At 40.9% G+C, this 23,623-nt stretch overlaps 1 pseudogene; it reads left to right on the top strand.

Moving 5' to 3' along the window:
- The window catches only part of LOC109436220 (deleted in azoospermia-like), a 28,217-nt pseudogene extending 5,528 nt beyond the window's left edge, over positions 1-22,689 (top strand).
- Positions 22,690-23,623: the final 934 nt, after the last annotated feature.

The raw sequence follows: 23,623 nt of genomic DNA, 5'->3' as shown, positions 1-23,623 counted from the left end.
GGAGGATTGATTATGAAGTTATTCATTAATTCATTCATTCATCCATTTGTTTATCAAACATTTATGGAGTGTCTAGTACATGTCAGGTACTGTGCTAGGCACGCAGACCCAAAAGATGAGACCCAGTGTCTGCTCTAGAGATACTCAGGATTTAACTGGGGGAACACACAGATCAGATGTTGCCATGTGGTGTAGTCTGTGTTATAACTGAGTAATGAAGGATGAGGGAAGTCAAGGCAGAGGGAAGTGACAATTGAGTTGGGTATTTAGAATCTCATATAGAAAACGGCCAGCCAAGAAACCCCTTGAAGCAGGGAAGTGAAATGATTAGATTTTTGTTGTTGTTTTATGCATAAAAGTGATGAATTTTCACAAAATCAATGCTCTCACATAACCAGCACTCAGATTACGAAACAGGACATGAAGAGCCCCCAGAAGTCCCTCATATCTCCTTTCAGCCACTACCCCGGCATTATCATGACTTGTCTGCCCCAACTCCTTTTGGTGTTTTCACATAAAAAAGTTACCCATTTGTGTGCTTGCCATTACATCTGTGAGATTCCTCTGTATTGCTGCATAAAGTAGAATATGGTCAGTCTCCAAATTGTCTTTTAGGAAAATAGATGTGAATGAGTGGGTTATGAAACTCAGTTCCTTTCTTTGCTCCACAGTCAGGTACATCTAATTAACCAATAACCTTTGCTTCTTACCCCTCACCAAAATGAAACAGATGGGGCTGGTTTACCCCACTTCCATACCTCTCTTCTGAAGACTCCTTGTGCGTTTCTCAGATTGTTTACAGTGTTCAGTTAAGTGCAAATTCTCTTGTATGTCCATATGTGTGTACATGTGTGTATGCATGTGTGTTGGCAGGGAGGGAGGGAAAGGGAACTCTGTAGTGTTTGTTCCAGTGCCTCATTTGAGGGAGGTGGCAGATAAGGTTGACAGACTGTCCCAGAAAGAGAGAGACCAGCTTGCAGGGTACAAATGTGATGGTCAGAGTGGGAAGTGGAGCAGTGGATGGAGTGGCAGGGTATGAATGAAGGAACCAGAGCTTAGGCTGTTCCAGTAATGAAGAGACCACCCTCAGAGGAAATCTAAGTCATTACTGTCGTTCTAACTGCTACCTTCCCAAATGCTTAGGAAGCTTGCAAATCCCTAAGCAATCCATTCTCCATTTCTGTTGGAAGAAAAATGAGACCTCATGCACTGGGAGGAATAAGTAATTCCCACCTGTCTGCTTAAAAATACATCAAGACCCTGCAGAGAATATGCTTTCAAACCAAGGCTTTCAGATACCAAGCAGTTGGGCAGTGTCTGCTGCCCACGTCCACGCTGCCTGACAGGTCCCCATACAATTCCTGAAGGAAGGGGTTATAGTATTAATAAAACCTACCCTCGGAGTCTCTCTTGTCTGGGTTTGGTCCTAGGAGCCCTTCATTCTTTTCTTCAGAGGTTGTTAATAAGCTTGTATTTTGAAGGGAAGCTCTAGATGTAAAGAGAGCTGGCTCTTTTCCCTCTCCACCTAGAATGACGATTTGTTCTTTCTTAAATTGACAATAGAAATTATTTTAAAGGAACCTAGTGTAGGTCTGAGCACCTTGTAGGCAGTGGTCAGCTGGGAAGTCTGGAAGGACAGTGACTCCTTGCCTCTAAAATGTACATTAACTTTCTCTGTGTGGGCATCCAATCTACTGCTTTTTCATACCTCTCTTTCCACCCAACTGTGAAAGTCTGATTATCTTATATATTGACAAGGTGGCCTGCGGCTTAGAAATAACATCCTCTAGTAGCCTTAAATTATTGATTGGGAGCCAAGAACCCGAGAAGTAGAAGGGTCTGTCCAAGAACTTCTAGCTATATAGGGGCAGAATTGGGACTAGATAGTTTCAAAAGTCATTATCTCTTTCCTCCCAAACTGAAGTTTGTCTTTTCTGTTTACTTCTCAGCAGCCTCTTGGTAAGAGTTCTCTGATAATCCCATGTCATCTTTCTGTGATTTAGGTCACTATTGTCTTCTAGTCCCTATGAATATTTTTCCAATCACATCAAGACTTATTCTCAAGAAAAATACGGTATAATACCCACATGAGGCTATTACTGGCTGCTGCTGGGCAACGTGGCATCCCAGTCCCAAGAGAATTTACATTTCAAGGGGGGTAGAGGCATGCACACATGTCAAATAGTCATTCCTGCAATTTATAGTGTTATGACTTCTTGCCTTCTCAGCACACGGTACATTGAACTTCTCCATCCTTGCTTAATCAGATGTGGCCACATGATGCTCTTCGGCCAATGAAATGAAGTAGAAGTGACGTGTCATTTTTGATGGAAACTTTAAAAACCAGTGTATGATTTTTCACATTCTTTTGTCCTCCCTTAGCAATTGAAAATATTTGTCAAGGTGGGTCTACTGACTCACATTAGATCTACAAGAGAGTGAGAAATAAATTTTGTTGGATTAAGCCTCTGGTATTTTGGGGATGTTTGCTACTTGCAGCGTAACCTAGCATACCCATTCTGGTAAATACGCAGTGGAACTTCAGGTATTGAAAATTGCATGCCCAATAGCACTGGATGATTAGAGGACATGGATGATGTCACTGTACCCAAGACTCCTTCTGTAACTACCATGCACCAAGCCATGGTCTTGGGCAGGTGGAATATAGTCAGCAACTCAGCTGTACCTACTGGAGGCACTGACTGACTTAAAGGTGGAAGAAGTTTCAGAAAGTGGAGCCCAGGTCACCAAATGCCTGCTGCCTTCCTCTGCAGGGCCAGACACCGGCAAGTGTGTGTGTGGCCAGGTAAAGACTGTTTGTTGGTAAGGCCCAGGAGATGATTACAGTATGGTCTATAGGTCCAGGCTATAGACGTTGTTGGATTGTAGTTGGCATTCCTTTGTCCTCATTTGTTGTTATCCCTGTGAAAAATCGATATATTTCTTTCTACTAAAAATAAAACACAAATCTTTGTGGTCATCGTTACAGCAGGAAGCCAAATCCATTCCCGTATATTCTTAAATGGGGCCCCAAAGTTATCCATTGTATTTTTAATTCCACAAAGTTTTATTCATGTGCCATTAGAGATGGTCTCTGCCTTGGCAGTCACAGTCTAGCAGAGAAGATGGCACATTAAAAAGTAACTAGAACAAAGTATGAGTACTGTATATAGTATGTTCATTCAATAAACATTTATTGAAAATGCTCAGGCTCTATGTATTAGAAGTTATAGAAAGTGTAGATATATGACTAGAATGTGTTAGAAATATTTAGGAACAAGTGTCTCATTTTGGAGGAAGGGAGGTGTTCTGGATACGATTGCTTCATAACAAGCCACTCTAAAACCTAGTGGCTTAAAATAGCCATTATATTAAATTCATAGATTCTGTGGGCTTCCAGGCAAGGCACAGTGGGAATGGTTTATCTCTTCTTCTCAATGTCTGAAAGACACTAAGGCTGTAGGTGACCTCATGGCTGGAGACTGAAGTCATCAGGGGCTCCTTCACTCACATGTCTGGTGCCTGGGCTGGGCTGACTCAAAGACTGTCCCCAGCTGGGACTGACAACCTTCATGTGACCTTTCAATGTGGCTTTACCTTCTCACAGTAGGGGTGTCAAGAGAGTGAGTGTTCCAAGAGAAGCAGGAGTAAGGTTTTTGTGTCCTAGCCACAGAAGTCTTGCAGTGTCACTTCCTGTGCGTTCTATTGGTTATAAGTGAGTCACTAATGCCAACCCAGATTCAGGGGGTGGGACATAGATGTCACCTCTCAATGAGGGGACTATCCAAGCATTTGTAGACATGTTTTAAAACAGGAGATACAGAGCTTGCTATTTGTCTAATTAGGTTCTATTTTTACCTTCTTAGTAACAGAACCTCTATGTTGTTAGATAGTTAACTCAGTTATTTTCTTTTTTTAATCTACGTTTTCCAGCCTCCCTTGAAGATGGCAATATCCGATATAGGTAAGTATAAGCCATTGGATAAGAGCTCTTGGAAAGTTCCTTAAAGATATAGTTTTCTGAAAAGTATCTCTGTCCCCTGTTCTCTTTCTTTCTTCTTTCTGTCTGGAATGACACAATTAGATCTCCAGTAGCCATCTTGAGATCGTGAAGCAATCTTAGGAGAGAAGAGGATAGAAAAATGAAAGAAGACTGGGCCCTGGGAGACATTGTGCCTCCATGGCGCTAGCCCTGGCTTCCACATTTAAATTTCATGTTATGGGAGAGGAAACCAAACCTCTTCTTTGGTAACCTCTGTCACCAAAATCAATCCCTAGCTGACAGAGAGGATCAGAATTATGGAAAAGAGGAAATGTCATTTATTTTTGTTAAGTCATAATTTTATAAGCATTTGCTAAACTGAGTAGAAAGAATGGAATTTCAACAAAGTTAAAAGATGTAGGGTACGGGCAGCCGGTTAGCTCAGCTGGTCAGAGGGTGGTGCTCTTAACAACCAGGTTGCCAGTTTGATCCCCACATGGGCCACTGTGAGCTGCACCCTCCACAACTAGATTGAAACAACTACTTGACTTGGAGCTGATGGGTCCTGGAAAAACACACTTAAATAAATAAATAAATAAATACCTAAGGTAGGTAGCAAATGGATATTTCACAATAAATTGTAATTAACTTCCCCTTATCCTGTATCCCAGTGAGTAAAGAGGCACAGAGAAACTCTAAGTAACTATGTAAATGGTCAAGATTTACTCATTTTAGCTGTTTTTGGAAATGTTTACACATCAGTCAATGAGGAGGTATCACAATTCCATGACTATGTCAGTGATGCTATTCTTGACTTCGTCTGAGAACAGCACATTGGGATGTGGTCACCCAAGTGCCAGGAAATGAAGCAATATACATTGAAAGGGATCAAATTGTCTGAAAGAACTTACTTTCAGAGGGTCCAAGAAGGATGTGCAGTTTCTTAAAGCAAATAGGAGGTTATTTTTATTTCCTGGGTATACTGTCCAAAGGAAAACTAAATAAAAAATAATAATAATAATAATAATAATAATAATAAAGATAAGACAAACTGTACATTTAATTTCTGAACATATATCCCACTGTCACCTTCCGCTGCTTTTCTGAGAGTAAATAGAGTGTGTGGTAAACAGCACAGGCTCCCAAGTGTAGGCTCTGAATATCTGTGTGATCTTGAATTAATAACTTAGTCCCTCTGTGCCTCAATTTCTTTAATAGAAAATGGCAATAAGAAAAATGGTGATAATTTATACCTTCTTCAGAGAGTCATCATAAAGTTTAAAAGTGATCAGCTTTGAAAAGTGCTTAGAAGAGTGTTTGAAACATAAGAAGAATTCAATTAGTGTCAGGTATTGCAAATGCAAATTTTCAAAATATGTCTGTATCATTTAGAACATTATAGCTCCTTTGTGAGCATGCATCTTGCCATTTTCATGTGGTGCTAGTATAATGTACACATCATCAGTGCTCAGTAAATACCTGCTGGTTAAGTTGGTTGAGTAAAACCCCTTCAAGTTAGTTGACTTATATAAACAAATGTAAGCCAAGGTCCTTTGGGCTTCTGGGAGTGTAGCATTTCAACAAGAATGGTTGCTGTGTCTCTTAGATGTGTCTTCTATCATTTCATTTCTATGGTTTTAGTAGTCTCCAGTCCATTTTGTATCATTTTTCCCCCAATTTATTAAGTACATATGGATTGATGGACCTGATTCTAGGTTCCATGGGGTTAGGACAATATGAAAAAAATAAAATACACAGTTCTGTTTCCTGAAGTACTTATTCATTTAATTTAGACCAAGTTGAACAAACCTATTACCACCAGAAAGGGAGTTCTATAAAGACCACTATGTTGATTCTGGAATATATTGTATAGTTACTCTCAACATTAGCCTGATAAATACGGCACTTTAAGTAGATATTTTTGGCCATTAACAAGTGAAAATGGGTCACGTAAATGAATGACACTAATAAAGATTTGTACTTGCAGCATTTCATGTGAAATATGATGCACAACAAAGAAATGGAAGTAAGAATTTTTTTATCTTGGTGAAGATGATCCCGTCCTACCTTGCATAATGAATCCTATCTTTCTATGTGTACTGAAATGAAGTTGGTAGTGCAGTAGTCTGACAATGGGTTCCTCCTGCTGGATATGCCCCATCAGGGGACAAGTCCTTCCCAAAGTCACATATAAAAAGCTTTCTTTCTTATTTCTTTTTGGGTACACAATGTCTTCATTCTCTTCGAGGTGAATAGTACTAGTATCAAATCTAGATGGGTAATTTGAAGAGACTTTCAGTATGTGTCCTGTCCTAGTGCTCTGAAGATATTTCCTGGTACTGTTAAATATAACTGCATATATTTAGCCAAACATTTATTGGAATTTCCTTTTTCTTGTCCACAACAGTCAATGTGATCATGCTGTAAAATAGAAGGAGGAAAATGCTTATTTCCATATTTATTTTGTGTGTCACTTCTCCCCTAAGTGATTGATCATTTAAAGCAAGGTATTTGGCATTCTTCTCGAAATGTGCTATATTAATTCTCTTTCTCTCTCCAATTCTGACTTTCAGCATAGAGACACATATAGCGATGTTAAAACAAAATCAAACCAAATAAAACTTTTATTTTGGCTTTATTTGAAAGCAACTTTATTGCTTTTACCAATACAATTTAACCATTTAACATGTACAAGTTCATGGTTTTTAGTCTATTCACAGAATTGTGCACCTTTCGCTACTAATTTTAGAATGTTTTAATCACCCCCAAAGAAACACTGTACCCATTAGAAGTCACTCCCCATTCTCCCCATCCCTAAGACTTTGGAAACCACTAATTTACTTTCTGTCTGTATATGTTTGGCTATTCAGCATATTTCACATAAATGGATTCATATATATACTTGTATGATCTTTTATGACTGGTTTCTTTTTCTTAACGTAATATTTTAAAAGTTTATCCATGTTCTAGCATGTATTAGTATCTCATTTCTTTTTTATTCCATTGTCAGAATATATCACATTTTATTTATCCTTTCACAGTTATAGACATTTGGATTGTTTCCATTTTTTGGCTATTATGAATAATGCTGCTATGTGTATTTGAGTATAAGTGTTTTCATGGACATATATATTTATAGCTCTTGGATTTATCCTTAGCAGTAGTATTGTTGGTAACTCCTCCCATAACTCTACGTATAACATTTTGTGAAACTGCCAAACTGTTTTCCAAAATAGCAGACAATTTACAATTCTCAGAGCAAAAGGTTTCAATCTTTCCGTATCTTTGCCAACAGTTATTATTGTGAGTCTTTTTAATTATATCTATCCTAGTAAGTGTGACATGGTCTTCATTTTTTTAATTTGCATTTTCTTTTTTTTTTAAATTAAAGTTTATTGAGGTGACAATTGTTAGTAAAGTTACATAGGTTTCAGGTGTACAATTCTGTGATAAATCATCCATATGTCACATTTTGTGTTCACCACCCAGAATCAGTTCTCCTTCCATCTCCATATATTTGATCCCTTTTACCACCATCTACCACCCCACTCCCTCCCCCCACCCTCTGTCTAAACTATTGTCTGTGTCATTGAGTTTTTGTTTCTCATTTGTTTGTCTTGTTCCTTTGTTGTTTTCAGTTTTATATACCACATATCAGTGAAATCATATGGTTCTCGACTTTTTCTGTCTGATTTATTTCACTTTGCATTATAATCTCAAGATCCATGCATGTTGCAAATGGCACTATTTCATCTTTTCTTATGACAAAATAGTATTCCATGTGTATATATACCACAACTTCTTTATCCAATCATCTATCAAAGGACACTTTGGTTGTTTCCATGTTTTGGCCAGCGTAAATAAAGCTGCAATGAACATTGGAGCACATATATCTTTACGGATAAATGTTTTCAGAGTTTTGGGGTAGATTCCAAAGAGAGAGATTGCTGGGTCATATGGTAATTCTATTTTTAATTTTTTGAGGAACCTCCACATTGCCTTTCATAGTGGTTGCACCAATCTGCATTCCCACCAACAGTGTATGAGGGTTTATTTTTCTCCACAGTCTCTCCAACACTTGTTATTTGTCTTGTTGATGATGGCCATTCTGACTGGTGCGAGGTGATATCTCATTGTGGTTTTTATTTACATTTCTCTGATGATTAGTGATGTTGAGCATTTTTTCATATGTCTATAGGCTATTTGTGTGTCCTCTTTGGAGAAATGTCTATTCAGGTCTTCTGCACATTTTTAAATTTGATTCTTTGTTGTTGTTTCTTTGTTGAGTTGCATGAGTTCCTTATGTATGTTGGACATTAGCCCCTTATCAGAGGCATTGTTTGCAAAAATCTCCCATTCGGTTGGTTGCCTCTTTATTTTGTCATTGGTTTCTTTTGCTGAGCAGAGCTTTTTAGTTTGATATAGTCCCATTTATTTATTTTAGTTTTAACTTCCCTTGTCTTTGAGGTCAAATTCATAAAATCCTCTTTAACCCAAGGTCCATAAGTTTAGTACCTATGTTTTCTTCTATGCAGTTTATTGTTTCAAGTCTTATGTTTCGGTCTTTGGATTTGTATTTTCTTAATGACTAATAATGTTAAGTATATTTTCATGTATTTATTGAATATTTGTCTATATATTTTTTAGAGAAATGACTATTCAGATACTTTGCACATTTTTAAGGTTTGTTTTTTTTTCAGGGAAAGCAATTTTTTTTTTCCAAATGTACAATTTTATAGTATCTCATCTGTGTATTGTATTGTGTGTTCACCACCCAAAGTCTAATCTCCTTCCGCCACCATAAGTTTGACCCCCTTTACTTTTTTCTACTTTACCCCAGCAGCCCCTTTCCTTCTGGTAACACTAAACTATTGTCTGTGTTTATGAATTTTAGTTTGTTTGTAGGTTTCAGTTTTATATCCTACTTATGAGTGAAATCATATGGTTCTAGACCTTTTCTATCTTACTTATTTCATTAGCGTGATATTCTCAAGATCCATCCATGTTGTCACAAATGGCAGTATTTCATGTTTTCTTACGGCAGAATAATATTCCACTGTATGTATGTACCACATTTTCTTTATCCAATCATCTATTGAAGCACATTCAGTTGTTTCCATGTCTTGACCACTGTGAATAATACTACAACGAACATAGGGGTACATACAAGTATATCTTTACAGACAAATTTTTCCAATTATTTTGTGGTAGATACTCAGAAGAGGGATTGCTGGGTCATGTGGTACTTCTAGTCTTAATTTTTTGAGGAACCTCCATACTGTTTTCCATATGGCTGTACCAATTTACATTACCAGCAACAGTGTGTATTGAGGGGTCCTTTTTCTCCACAACCTCTCCAACACCTGTTTTTACTTGTCTTGTTAGCCATCCTAACAGGTGTGAAGTGGTATCTCATTGTAGTTTTGATTTGCATTTCCCTAATAACTAGTGAGGTTGAGAATCTTTTCATGTATCTGTTAGTTGTTTGTACGTCTTCTTGGGGGAAATATCTGTTGAGGTCCTCTGCCCAGTTTTTAATTGGATTATTTGTGTTTTTTTTTTGTTGAGTTGTATGAGTTCTTTATGTATTTTGGATATTAGCCCCTTACTGGAGGTGTTGTTTGCAAATATCTTCTCCTATTTGTTTGGTTGCCTCTCTGTTTTGTTGATTGATGAATCCATTGTCTGATTTCCCTTGAATTGCAAATATTTTCTTCCCTTCTGTGCGTTGTCTTTTCACTTTCCTGATGGTCTTCTTTGAAGCACAAGATTTTTAATTTTGATAAAGTTTAACTTATCTATTTTTTATTTTCTCACTTGTGTTTGTGTGGTCCTATCTGAAAAACTATTGCCTAACCCTAGGTCACAAAGATTTACTCCTATGTTTTCTTCTAAAAAAATTATCACCTGTAGCTCTAATATTTAAGTCTAAGATTAATTTTGAGTTAATTTCTGCATGTGATATAAAGGAGTCTAACTCATTCTTTTGCATGTGGATATCCAGTTGTCCTGGCACCATTGGTTGAAAAGACTATTCTACCACTAAGTTGTCATGACACCCTTGTCAAAAAATCAATTGACCATAAATAAAAGAGTTTATTTCTGGATTCTCAATTATATTCTATTGATCTATATGTCTATCTTTATCTGGTACCACCCTGACATCATCATGGTAGCTTTGTAGTAAGTTTTAAAATTGGGAAGTGTGAGTCCTCTATCTTTTGTTTTTCTTTTGCAAGATTGTTTTGTGACTATTTTGGGTCCTTTGAATTTTCATGTGAATTCTAGTGTTAGCTTGGTCATTTCAGCAAGAAAGACAGCTGGGATATTAATAGGAACTGTAGATCAATTTGGGGAGTATTGCCCTCTTAACACTAATAATATGTCTTTCTATCCATGAATAGGATGGCTTTTCATTTATTTACATCTTCTTTAATTTCTTTTGTTAATTTCATTTATTTACATCTTCTTTAATTTCTTTTGTTGTTTAATTTCTTTTCTTCTTTAATTTCATTGTTATGTTTTGTAGTGTCCAGAGTTTAAGTTTTGTATTTAGTTGCAGTTATTCCTAAGTATTTTATTCTTATTGATGCTAGGGTAAGTGGAATTTTCTTAAATTCGTTTTTGGATTCTTCCTTTCTAGTGTTCAGCAATACAATTTATTTTGTCATTAATCTTGTATCCTGTGATCCTGCTGAATTTGGTTTTCTATATGTAAGATTATGTCTTCTGCAAATAGAGATAGTTTAATAATTCCTTCTAAACTGACTGCCTGTATTTTTTCATTATTATTTTTATTTTTTTGCTTACTGCCTTCACTAGAACATTCAGTGTAAGAGGAAAGATTTCATGTTTATTATGTAGAGCTGCTCACTGTCTATGTTGGAATGTTCTGGGTTGTGGGATATAGATATACAGATAGAGACCTAATGATACAAGAGAGAACAATCAGATGTTATTCACTGGCTCTTCTTTTGCTTTTTTTTTCCTTTGTTTTATTTTATGTTTGGCCCTCAGCTAAGGAATTATGAGCTAGCCATCCGTATTCATCACTTCTATTGTCATCATCATGCTATCATCAACAGTCTACTGAAAGTCCCCTCTCTTGTTTTATTTTTGTGTTTTTCCTTTTTATTTCTAATTCTCATATCCATTCTCCTGTCTCTCTTTTAGGCACCCATTCTAATGTGCTGATATACATCTCTAATATGCATGTACCCTTTAAAAACACTGTTGTTTTGTATCTGCATGAGTTTTAATGTACATAAATGGTATTAAAGGTGATATGCTGTATATCTTTTTCTGTTTATTGATTGCTGATTTTTTTTACCTTAACATTTTGTTTTATTATATCTCCATGGTGTTGAATGTACTTTCATTCAATTGCTTCTAACTGCTTCATCATATTTCATGGGGAATCCACTAATTTTGTTTATCTTATCCCATTGTGATGGACTCCAAATTGCTTTTCTCCACCCCCTGGCACCACAAACAATGCTGTGATAAAGATCCTCATTAGTTATTTTCTCACAGACCTGTCCAAGAATTGCTTTGGGATATTCAAGAAAGGGATTTCTTCTTCTTTTGTCGTACACGTATTTAATGTCATGAAACATCAGTTTATTTTCCAGAATAATTGAGTTTGCATTTTCAACAGCAGTGCCTGGAAGCTCTTGTCTTGGCTTACCCACAAACATTTGCCTTTATTATTTTTTTAAGCTTTTAAAGTTTTGCTATGCTTTGGGATGCAATGTGGATTCCTGTTTTAATTGTCAGTTCTCTGATTTCTAGTGAAGTAGAGAATTCTTTCATGTGTTTTCATTTTTCTTTTTAAACTTTTTTTTAAAAAAATTTTACTTTAAGTATGTTTTTCCAGGACCCATCAGCTCCAAGTCAAGTAGTTGTTTCAATCTAGTTGTGGAGGGCGCAGCTCACAGTGGCCCATGTGGGGATCGAACCAGCAACCTTGTTGTAAGAGCACCACGCTCTTATCAACTGAGCTAAGCGGCCACCCCACGTATTATCATTTTTCAAACTTCCCTGTCTGTAAACTGCTTATCCATATTCTTCAGTTCTTCGCCCATTTTCTATTTGATTTCTTTATTTTCCCTCTTGATTTGCAGGAGTTATTTATATATTTTAAATACTAACCCCCATCAACTTTAGATAATTGCAAGTATCTCCTCTCAGGTGATCATCAGTCTGTTTTTTATTGACACCATTATTGACAAATATGTTTTAGTACTGTGGAGCTAATAGATGAAAAAGATCACAATGGTCTAAGCTTGTTGCTTGAGAATATATGAAATATTTCAGAAGCATGAAAAATTAGAGTGTCCATCCCCTCAGATGCAAAAGAGGCCCAGTCACCAGCAACAAGATTCCAATGATGGTGGCTGTTATATTGTAAAATGTATACACACAATACACACACACACACACACACACACACACACACACACATATTACTTCCCTTTTTAACTGACTAATTTCTTTGTTCAGTTCTCATTGACCTCTTCTCATTGGTTTTCTTTCCATATTCTTTCTCTCCCCTTTATTTTGAAGCAACTTTGCAAATGAATAGTGATCACTACATTTAAAAATAACCAACAGGACATGCATTACAGTGACTGTTACCGAAAAAAAAGGGATAGAAAGAAAGAGAGAGAGAGAGAGAGAAGAAATGTTGGAAAGGATGTGGAGAAATTGGAACCCCTGTGCATTGCTGGAGAGAATGTAAAATTATGCATCTTTGTGGAAAAGAGTATTATGGTTCTTCAAAAAATTAAACATGCAATTACCATATGATTCAGCAATCCCATTAAATGTATATATCAAAAGAATTAAAAGCCAAGACTTGAGTAGATATTTTTTATACACCTATCTACACAGCAACATTATCCACAATAGCCAAAGATGGAAACAACTGAAAAAAAGTCCACCAACATGAATAAATAAATGTCATATATACATATAATGGAATATTATTTAGCCTTAAAAAGGAATGAACTTCTGACATATGCTACAATATAGATGATCTTTGAAGACATTATATTAAGTAAAATAAGCCAGTTACAAGAAAATACTGCATGATTCCACTTGTATAAATTACTTACAGTAGTCAAATTTATAATAGTCAAATTCACAGAGACAGAAAAGAAATAGTAGTTGCCAGGGCTGGGGGAGGGAAGAATGGGTAGTTAGTGTTTAATGGGTACAAAGTTTCAGTTTGGGAAGACGGAAAAGTTCTGGAAATGGATAGTGGTGATGATGGTTGTATAATAATGTGAATGTACTTAATGCACTGAGCTGTACACATAAAAATTGTTATAATGCTACATTTTAGGTTATGTATATTTTATCACAATTAAAAAGAAAAGTTGGTGGCTGTATCCATTTGCTGCACCTACCTATGGAAGTGAATTAAAGATATGTTGATTCTAGGAGAAGCAACAGGTCACCGGACCTTTTCCTACCGTCTGTGTAGAGATGTGCAGGGCTGGGCTGAAGGCTTCTGTTTGGTAAGGCCCTGGGATAGAAAAACTCTTTGCAGCATAGAGCCGGCAATCTGATACCTAAAAATTAGTTAGTAGGTGTGGTGACAGGTTATTGTTGAGTAAAGCAGGGCCAGGGGTCAGGACATTAATGACATGGTTAGCAGGGGGTAAAAGTGTAAGAGTGAGGATGCTGAGACCTCTCCTGATATCCCACTGCCTCAGGCATGCGTTAGTGATGTATAAGAAATGTACCAGGGTACCTAATGTATGTCAATATCAAGTATATCCTTAACTTGTTTAAGTAAACACTTGCCCTCACAGCATGCATGTGTCTGAGTGTCTTATTTCTGCTGGTCCCTGAGAGAATGGGGGTCTTGGTCTCTCAAAGATGACAACCTGCATATTCCCCAGGGTGCCTGGATACGTGCTATCCAACAGTTCTCTGAAGCTAATGGATCATTACAGCACCATCTTTTTCAAAAGGCAAAACACCCAGGGATAAGGTAGACCTAGAAAAATCATTTTCTTAGGAAAGAATTCAAGGAGATAGGAGACTGACTATGGATGATGAGCTGATTTATAATTGTGACAGGCTAATATTGTTCCTTGGTACTGCAACAGGCTTCAAGCACGAAAGAGTTCAGAAAACAATCTCTTTAAAAAAGATGAAGCACAGATAATTGTTTTATTTTGTCTGAACCAAATAGGAAATCACATCCCAAACACTTTCAATCACTCTGCGATGTCATTACCCCACTCCATCAAAGGCTGCTTATAACCTCTGACAGAGACAAGAAGACCTCCATGATGGCATTTATTTCAGGGAAATTGATATATCAGTTTTTTGTGTGACCTTGGACAGGAAACTTTTGCAAGCTGAGAATTGTCCACGGAAGCGTCCCTTTTGGTGGCTGTGTGTGGGAGTGAAGTTGACATGCTGTTGCTGGAATTAAATCTCTTTTTGAAAATAAATAAATGGGAGAAAATGCCAGCCCCTTCCCACTTCTCTTTACCATTCTCTTCTCCATTCAAATTCTGCCTGGTGTCACTTTCTATAATAAGCAGAGAAAGAAATGGGACTGGGTGCCCTACTCTGGAACTCCATCATACCCTCCAGTGGGTCGTTGTCTGGCGACCCTGCCCTTATCTTCCCCCTGCCTTGGACCATCTGGTACTGAGAATCCCCTGAGAAGGCTTTGCTTATACGGACCCCAGTGAGCAGATGACCTACCAAGTAAACTCCCCTTTTGGTTTTTTTATTCCACTGCTGACTATTTTAAATTTACTTTTTAAATGAAAAATTATGCATAGCCACACAGCCAATATGAGAAATACAAAGTTGTAAAGCTTTCCAACTCCACAGTTCTCTCTGTAAAAAGATGCAGCATCTCTAAGGGGTTTTCCAGATTTAGAGTTTGAGGATGAGCACATTTAAAAAGACAAATCAAATGTTCCTCTTTCTCTCAAAGAGTTGGGGAAACAAAATGCACATAGATAAAATGATAGAAAATAGTGGTTGAGGTCCTAGGAACTATAGACACTCAAATATATGATGGCTGTCATTACATCGGCATCATATATACATTATGTAATTGTGCATATATATGCATAATTTGTTTATGCATATACACATATATTTACATAAGTAGATAGATATCTATCTATATAGATATACTTGTATATCTGTATAGACATAATTTTATCCTGAAAAATCCTATAAGTTAGGTAATATTATTTCTACTTTACAGATGAAACAGTTAAAATTTTATGAGTTCAAACTGCTTGTCAAGGGATACACAAAACTGAGACTCCAACTCAGAATCTGGGCCCAATGGATGCATATTGTTTTCACCTGCCCACTATCCATCTCTTTTCTTCTGGTGATGACATTACAATTGGCCTTTTGGGGGGACCACTCTTCCCCCACATTATGCAGCCTTCTGAGAACTCACAGTCCGGTTAAGTAGACCCTCTCTCCTATGAATCTGAATCCTAGAAGGCATGACATTGTCGAGCAGGGCGGCCTGCGGGGTCTCTGGTCCCGCTCCCCACATAAGAACGCAGGATATGGTGAGGCCAAAAAGGAACACCCACGGAGCCATAGATAGGGGAGTCACTATATCACTATAGTCTCACTGGAGGTTGGGTTCACCGGATGTGCGACCTGCTGTCTGTTTTTCTACCAACCGACCGACGACTCTCCTCCACTCTCCTCAACTCTCCTCGGCTCTCCTCGGCTCTCCTCGGCAATCCTCGGCTCTCCTCCATAGCCGCAGCAGTTATATTAGTGGCCAACTGACTAACCGGCCACAGCCGACGGCCAACCAGCCCCAGCTGACGGCCATCTACTACCTGAGCCAGCACCCCTCCACGTGAGGCCGAGAGCCTGTAAACTACTTTCTGGGGTTCTGTCCTCACAGACATAATGATAGCTGGGCTGATTCATCCCAATGGCTGTTGCCTAGTTGCCTAGAGAAACTGTTTCAGTGTTCCTGCATTCCAAACCCTCAAGGCCACATTGGGCAATGTCTATCCTGAGTGCTCCTTCTTTAGGGTGTCCCTCCATGCTGTGAGTTTCCCTTCTGTGTAGGTAGACGTGGTGTATAACAATAGTGCACCACTCAGATCCCCCCTCTAACACTGGACACTTGTTTTCCTGCTGCCAGCAGCATTGGCCCCTGATGGCTCACAGCTGAGGCCCTCTCAGTAATTGGCCTCAGCCACACAGAGCTTCCTCACCTAAGTTCAGACCTCTGCCAGGGGATAGCCCACAGGAGGGTACAAAGGCCCAGCCTCCTTGCCTCAATCTGGACAACCTTTCAGGGGCATCCAGAGCTCCCCTTAGGATCAACTGAAGCCTCTGTGCAGTTACATTACTGTTCAACTTCTCTCATTTCTTTTACTCCTTCATAGATGTGGCTCCTGTAAATGCTCCCTTTACACCTGGTATGCAGACCCTCATTGCATAGTCCAGAGAACACAACTTAAGACAGCAAATCTGAGTAACTTCTAAGACTTCCAACCAAATCCCCTTATTGATTCAGCCAGGTCTGTGTACCACTGCTTTCGTCTGCTCAGGCTGCCATAGCAAAGTACCACAGACCGGGTGGCTTAAAGAGCATAAATATGTTTCCTCAAGTCCTGGAGGCTAGAAATCTGAGATCAAAGCATCATTGCTATGGGCCAAATGAAGAGATCTTTTATTATAGAAACTCTAACTTTCCTTTTTTCCAGTGTTTTAACTTTATAACCCCTGATTATAATAGTTTTTTATGCCTTAATCATAGACAATAGATTGTTTTTAACCTGAATCATAGAAATCTCCTACTCCTTGCTTCAGATAATTGCCCTAAAACTTGTGATTCATATTTGTTGATTATAATCTCTAAAGCCTAATATTCTTTCCAACCCATTCCGGACCTAGCTCCTGGAATTATTGTCATCTGAATAACTGATTAAACATCCACAAGCTCTACAGAGCTGACGGATTTTCCATCATGTAACCACCTTACATTTATAGCTTTGAGCTCTGCTTTTTAAAGTTAACACTTTTAAATGTATTAATTAAAATCTATTTTTCCTCATTTAGGGCCCTTGGGGGTACAGATGATACCCCAGAAAGATTACCAGTCCCAATCAAAGAAGCCAACACAGCCTTCCAAGCAGACCTCGGTCTTCCAGGTGGATCTTGAGACCCCTTCCTCTCATCTGAGATCAGACAGGGTGAGAGTTCCGCTAATCTCCCAATAGGTAGGGACAGCTCTATGCCCCTGCCCAGCAGGAAGCAGATACAGAAGAAAAGACCTCCTGTCCCTCAACTTCCCATAGAGATTTAATGGGGATCACTTCTCTCAAGGGGAAAACAAGGCAGGCAGGGAGTTAGAGACAGGCATCACGTCTCTGCATTCTTGCATGTCCAACACAACTCCTAGAACTCACCACCCAGAGGACCTCCACTCTCCACCCAAAAGTTCCCCTTCTCACTGTAATTATCTACCCCTATGAGGAACAAATGGGCACAAAATATCCAACTAGATTGAACCGGTCACTCACACCTGCACAGTGAAGGCCACAATGACCTTCATTTCGCCTGGGCCTCATTATACCCTCATTATAATATCATACATATGCCTGGAAGTTCATTAATATTAGAACAGACTGAATTCTGGGAAGGAACATGCACAGTTTCAAAAGATGAGATAATAATCTTTTGTCAGTCACAGGTGTCAATCAAATGGTCCCATGCCTGTAAAGAAATGACCCATTTGAGAGAAAAAGGAATAAAAATTACCAAGGCCTCCTTAGTCGGGGCCCTTGAACCAGTCTCAACTGCTCAGGCCCGCTCCAAACTCTTTGGAGTGTACTATCTCCTCTAATAAACTACTCTTTCACCACTTTATTTCTGTGTCTCATTCAATTCTTTGCTCGAGACGCCAAGAACCTGGACACTGCTCCAAGGAGGACTCACTCTCTGGTAACATCATTGTGGGGACAGAACCAGGAGTGCAGTTTCCAGGCTCTCAGCCTCACATGGAAAGGTGCTGGCTCAGGTAGTAAATGGCCATCAGCTGTGATTGGATGACCATCAGCTGTGGCTAGTTGGCCGTCAGCTGTAACCAGTGAGCCATTGGCCACTAATATAACTGCCGTGGCTATGCTAGCAGAAAAATGGGAGCTAGCAAGAAGATGGTGGCTGAGCCAGCAAGCGCGGATTTCAGTTAGCAAGTGAGGTTGGTTGGCAGATACAAATAGACGGCAGGTTGCGGATCGTGTGGCTCCTGCTTCCTGTGTCTCCAACCCAGTAGCCAGCGAGAATATACTGGTATGACTCCCTTATCTATGGCTCCGTGGGTGTTCCTTTTAGGCCTCACCATGTCCTACGTTCTTATGTGAGGAGCGGGACCAGAGACCCCGCAGGCCGCCCCACATGACAAATGGTGCAGTGAGCAGGGTCTTCCACACGACAGATGTGGACAGTCCTCCAACCAGCATAGGCCGGAGAAAGTGAAAGTCGTTGTGGCCCTGTGGGCTGGGAAGTGCTTGCTGAGGCCCTCACACCCAAGTTTGGGAGGAATTGGAGCCCTTGCATTGCGGAGACGGCACACATTGCGAGGCTAATGCACAGCCCTAGCGAATGACTGTGGACTATGGGGAATTGCCTTCCATCCCTAATTTAATGGACCGCTTGACTGTTTTCTTGGGAATGTACCACCACGTAGTGGAACTGGCGGATGTTTGCTTTTGTGTCTTGATCATCCACCGTCAAGAATATGTGAGAACCCTGGCTGTGCCCAGGAAGTCGGGCTGTGCCCAGAGAGAGTGGCAGTGCCCTGAGAGAGCCTGGCTGTGCCCGGAGAGACTGGTTGTACCTAAGAAGCTGTCACGCAGCGTGTCATGTGGGGTCTCTGGTCCCGCTCCCCACATAAGAACGCAGGACATGGTGAGGCCAAAAAGGAACACCCACAGAGCCATAGATTGGGGAGTCATACCACTATGGTCTCACTGGAGGCTGGGCCCACTGGACACGCGACCTGCCGTCCACCTTTCCGCCAACTGACCGACCGACGACTCTCCTCCACTCTCTCGACTCTGTTCGTCTCCTCTCTTCCGCTCTCCTCGGCTCTCCTCTTCCGCTCTCCTCGGCTCTGCTCGGCTCCTCCGCAGTCCTCGGCTCTCCTTCGTAGCCGCAGCAGTTATACCAGCGGCCAATCGGCTAACCAGCCACATCCAATGGCCAATCAGCCACAGCCACGGCCATCCACCACCCGAGCCAGCACCCTTCCACGTGAGGCCGAGAGCCTGTAAACTACTCTCTGGGGCTCTGTCCCCACAGGGAGTCATACCACTATAGGCTCACTGGAGGCTGGAGTTAGACGACCCGCAACCTGCTGTCTGCTTCTCTGCCTGCCACCCAACCAACAGGACTGACTGGACTCACTCACCAGAGCACCCTTCGCAATTATATCAGTGGCTAATTGGCTAACTGGTTACAGCTTACGGTCAATTAGCCACAGTTGACAGCCATCTACTATCTGAGCCAGCACCTTTCCATGTGAGGCCGAGAGCCTGGAAACTACTCTCTGGGACTTTGTCCCCACAAATTTCCTGGACACAGCCAGGCTCTCTAGGCACATCCAGGGTTTCTCAGGGCACCACCAGTCCTGGGCACAGCCAGACTTCCTGGGCTTCTCAGGGTACCACCAGTCTCCCTGGACACAGCCAGGGCCTCTCAGGACACCACCACTCTCTCTGGGCACAGCCAGGGTTCTCACATATTCTCCACGGTGGCTGGGTGAGACACAGGAAGCAAACATCCGCCAGTTCCACTACATGGTGGTACGCTCCCAAGCAAACAGTCAAGGGGTCCATTAAATTAGGGATGGAGCCCGTTCCTCATAGTCCACAGTCATTTGCCAGGGCTGTGCATTAGCCTCACAATGTGTGCCCTCTCCGCAGGGCTCCAATTCCTCCCCAACCTGGGGGTGAGGGCCAACCGTCCACGTCTTCCCGCCCCTCCACGGGGGTCCAGCTCTCCGGCAGCTGCTCCTCCTGGTCTTCCTGGGACTGAGTGTTCATACACACAAACTGCTCTACCATCCTTTGGAGAGCTTTGGCCGGCACTGTACCCTGCTTGCTGTGCCATATGTCATGGAGGGTGGCAGGCGGGTTCTCTGATCCTGCCCCACACATAACACAGGACATGGTGAAACCTAAAAGGAACACCCACGGAGCCACAGATAGGGGAGTCATACCACTATAGTCTCGCTGGCAACTGTGTTGGAGACACAGGAAGCAGGAGCCACACTATCCGCAATCCATACTTCGCCCTTGCTAGCCCTCATTTTCTGCTAGCGTAGCCACAACAGTTATATTAATGGCCAATGGCTCACTGGTTATAGCTGACGGCCAACTAGCCACAGCTGATGGCCATCCAATCACAGTTAATGACCATTTACTACCTGAGCCAGCACCTATCTATGTGAGGCCGAGAGCCTGGAAACTACTTTGTGGGGCTCTGCCCCCACAGCCTGGCTGTGTCCAGGATATTGCATTCACTTCCAGGCTCCTCACACAGGGAACTTCGCAGAAGATTCTTGTCATGTAGATTGTGAGGCGAGACCCTGTAGGGGTGGAGTGTGGGGACAGAGCCAGGAGTACAGTTTCCGGCTGTTGGCCTCATGTAGAAAGGTGCTCACTCAGGTAGTAAATGGCCATCAACTGTGATTGGATGGCCATCAGCTGTGGCTAGTTGGCCGTCAGCTGTAACCAGTGAGCCATTGGCCACTAATATAACTGTCGTGACTATGCTAGCAGCAAATGGGGGCTTGTAAGGAGATGGTGGCTGAGCTAGCAAGTGCGGATTGCAGTTAGCAAGTGAAGTCAGTTGGCACAGAGAAGGGGATGGCGGGTTGCAGATAGTGTGACTCCTGCTTCCTGTGTCTCTGGCCTAGCCTCCAGCGAGAATGTAGTGGTATGACTCCCCTATCTATGGCTCCGTGGGTGATCCTTTTAGTCCTCACCATGTCCTGCAGTCTAATATGGGGAGCGGGACCAGAGACCCCACATGACACTCTGCATGACAATCATCATGGTTGGTTTCTTTTGAGGCCTCTCTCTTTGGCTTGTAGATGGCCATCTTCTTTCCATGTCTTCACATGGTCTTCCCTCTGTATCTCTGTCCTAATTTCCTTTTTCTTATATGAATACCTATATGACCTCATTTTAACCTAAATGCCTTTTTAAAGACCCCATCTCTAAATTCAGTAACTTTCTGAGGTACTGGGAGTTAGGACTTAAACACCATAACCACCTCCAAAACCTGAATTCCTTCCCCCACAACTCCCTGTGTTTTAGCTTTATATGGTCCAGTATCTAGGCTGAGAGCAGATGAGTTTGAATGCTTGAATCTCTAAGTACTTAACTTCACTCATTGGCAAATTGGATACAACTGCAATATGTTACTCTAAAGCATAATGAATAATATCAGTGTCAGTACAGGATATATAAAATAGAAAGTGGAATTAAGATGTACTCATTTTGAGTGAAAAAAGACTGCTTCCTCCCTTTTGATGCAGCTAAGATATCAAGTCAATGGGGGAAGATAGATGGGTCAGTGGGGCCAGGATAACAAAAAGTCATGCTAAAATAAATGAAGTTGGAGCTTCTTTGTAATTGTTATTAGTGTGAAAAAGAAAACCATGAGAATTTATTTTGTAATTTTGGTATGGTGTGGGGACAGAGTCCCAGAGAGTAGTTTTCAGGCTTTCATTCTCACATGGAAAGGTGCTGGCTCGGTTATTAGATGGCCATCAGCTGTAATCAGATGGCCATCCGCTGTGGCTGGGTGGCCATCAGCTGTTACTGGTTAGACATTAGCCACTAATATAACTAATATAACTGGTTATGCTAGGGGATTAGTTGGTTGGTTGCTTGGCAGAGAAGCGTGGATGGTGGATTGTGGATCGTGTGGATCCCACTTCCTTTGTCTCACCCAGCCGCCAGTGAGACTGGGGTGCAGGAAGACCCCTCATTGGGTTACTGGCAGATGTTTGCTTTTGTGTCTCCACCAACTGCCAGCGAGAATATAGTGGTATGACTCCCCTATCTATGGCTCCGTGGGTGTTCCTTTTTGGCCTCGCCATGTCCTGCCTTCTGGTGCGGGGAGTGGGAGCAGAGTCCCTGCATGACATACGGGAAGCACCTTCCTAAGAATATCACAAAACCCAGGAGCAATTTCTTAAAAGGGATAAATTCAACTTCACAAAGGAATCACCACTTAAATCCTGAGTGACGTGCAGCTGAATAAGACTTCAGACAAAGCCACACGGCTGAACACCTTCCCTTTCTCCCCACGCTGATCGTCCGGCAGGGGTTTGGCAATGGCAGCATCTACAACACGGACGTGCTTGACATCACAGAGAAGAACGCCACTCTCACTTCCTGGAAGGCGTCCGCCATGTTACAGCTTGTGTCTGCAGATGCTTACCCACCTGTTACGTCAGCACCCCATCTATCATCAGTGAGTACAGCGGGTCCTGGCTTTGTCTGTGGAGACTGATTACACCTTTCCACTTGCTGTAAAGGTCAAGGCCTTTCGTGGCTAGTTCATCTCCATTTGTGGCTGCTGCCCGATGGCTGCTGCCCCCACTGCTGTTCCCGTTGCTCCCGCAGCCACCAGAAGAGGATATGGGATTTGTTCCCTCTGACTAATCACCAAAAAGCAACCAACTCATCCAGCTTTATTTGTGAGACAAAGAGATAAAGGCTTACTTCTCTTTTTAAAATCTGCATAGAAACAAAGACACAATAAACAAAGCCAAAATTGTGGAAAACTGTTTATAAAAAATACTACTGAAAATGCTAACTTCCCCAATTTAGAATTTCTACAGATTAACAAGGAAATAATCCAATGAACAAATGGGCAAATGATGGAAACAGTTCAGAGATAAGGATATAGGAATGATTTCTAGACCTTTTTTAAAGTACTTAACTTCACTAAAAATAAGAGAAACTTCCATTAAGTTCAATGAAGATAAATTGGGATACTGTATTTTAGCTATCATAATGGTAAAGAATAAAAAAATAAAAAAATGTGAGCATACAGGATTGTTGAGGGTGTGGGGAAAACAGGCACTCTCATGTAACATCAGTACAGGTGTGTATTGTTACCTTGTCAATGGAGGGCAATTGGTAATATTCATAAAAATAAAAATGTATAACCCTCTGATCCAGAAATTCTAGAAATCTTCCCACATAGTGTGAAATGAAACTTTCACAAAGATCTTTATTTCAGCGTTGTATCTAAGAGCAAAAGGCCTGGGACAGAAACTGATTGTTGTTATACCCCAGTATCCATTCTACCGCCCTTCCTTCTTAATAGGACCCCAAATTTTTAACAGGCTCCCTGAATTGTGACTACATTTCACATCCTCCCTTGCAGCTAGGTATGGCTTTGTGACTAAGTTTTGAAAAACAGGATATAACTGAAAGAACTTTGTATGCTGGGAAGTGTTCTTCTGAAAGGGCATGAGAGGTGGTCTGATGTGTTCCTCCACTGATCTTTCTTTAGGCAGGAATGCAGAAGTAAAGGTTAGAGCTTAAGCGGCCATCTTCAAACACAAGGAGAAATTCATGTACTAAGAAC

This window comes from Rhinolophus sinicus, linkage group LG13 (genome assembly GCF_036562045.2).
Source record: "Rhinolophus sinicus isolate RSC01 linkage group LG13, ASM3656204v1, whole genome shotgun sequence".
NCBI lineage: Eukaryota > Metazoa > Chordata > Mammalia > Chiroptera > Rhinolophidae > Rhinolophus > Rhinolophus sinicus.
Note: the sequence above shows the minus strand (reverse complement) of the source record. Positions and strands in the feature narration are given on the sequence as shown.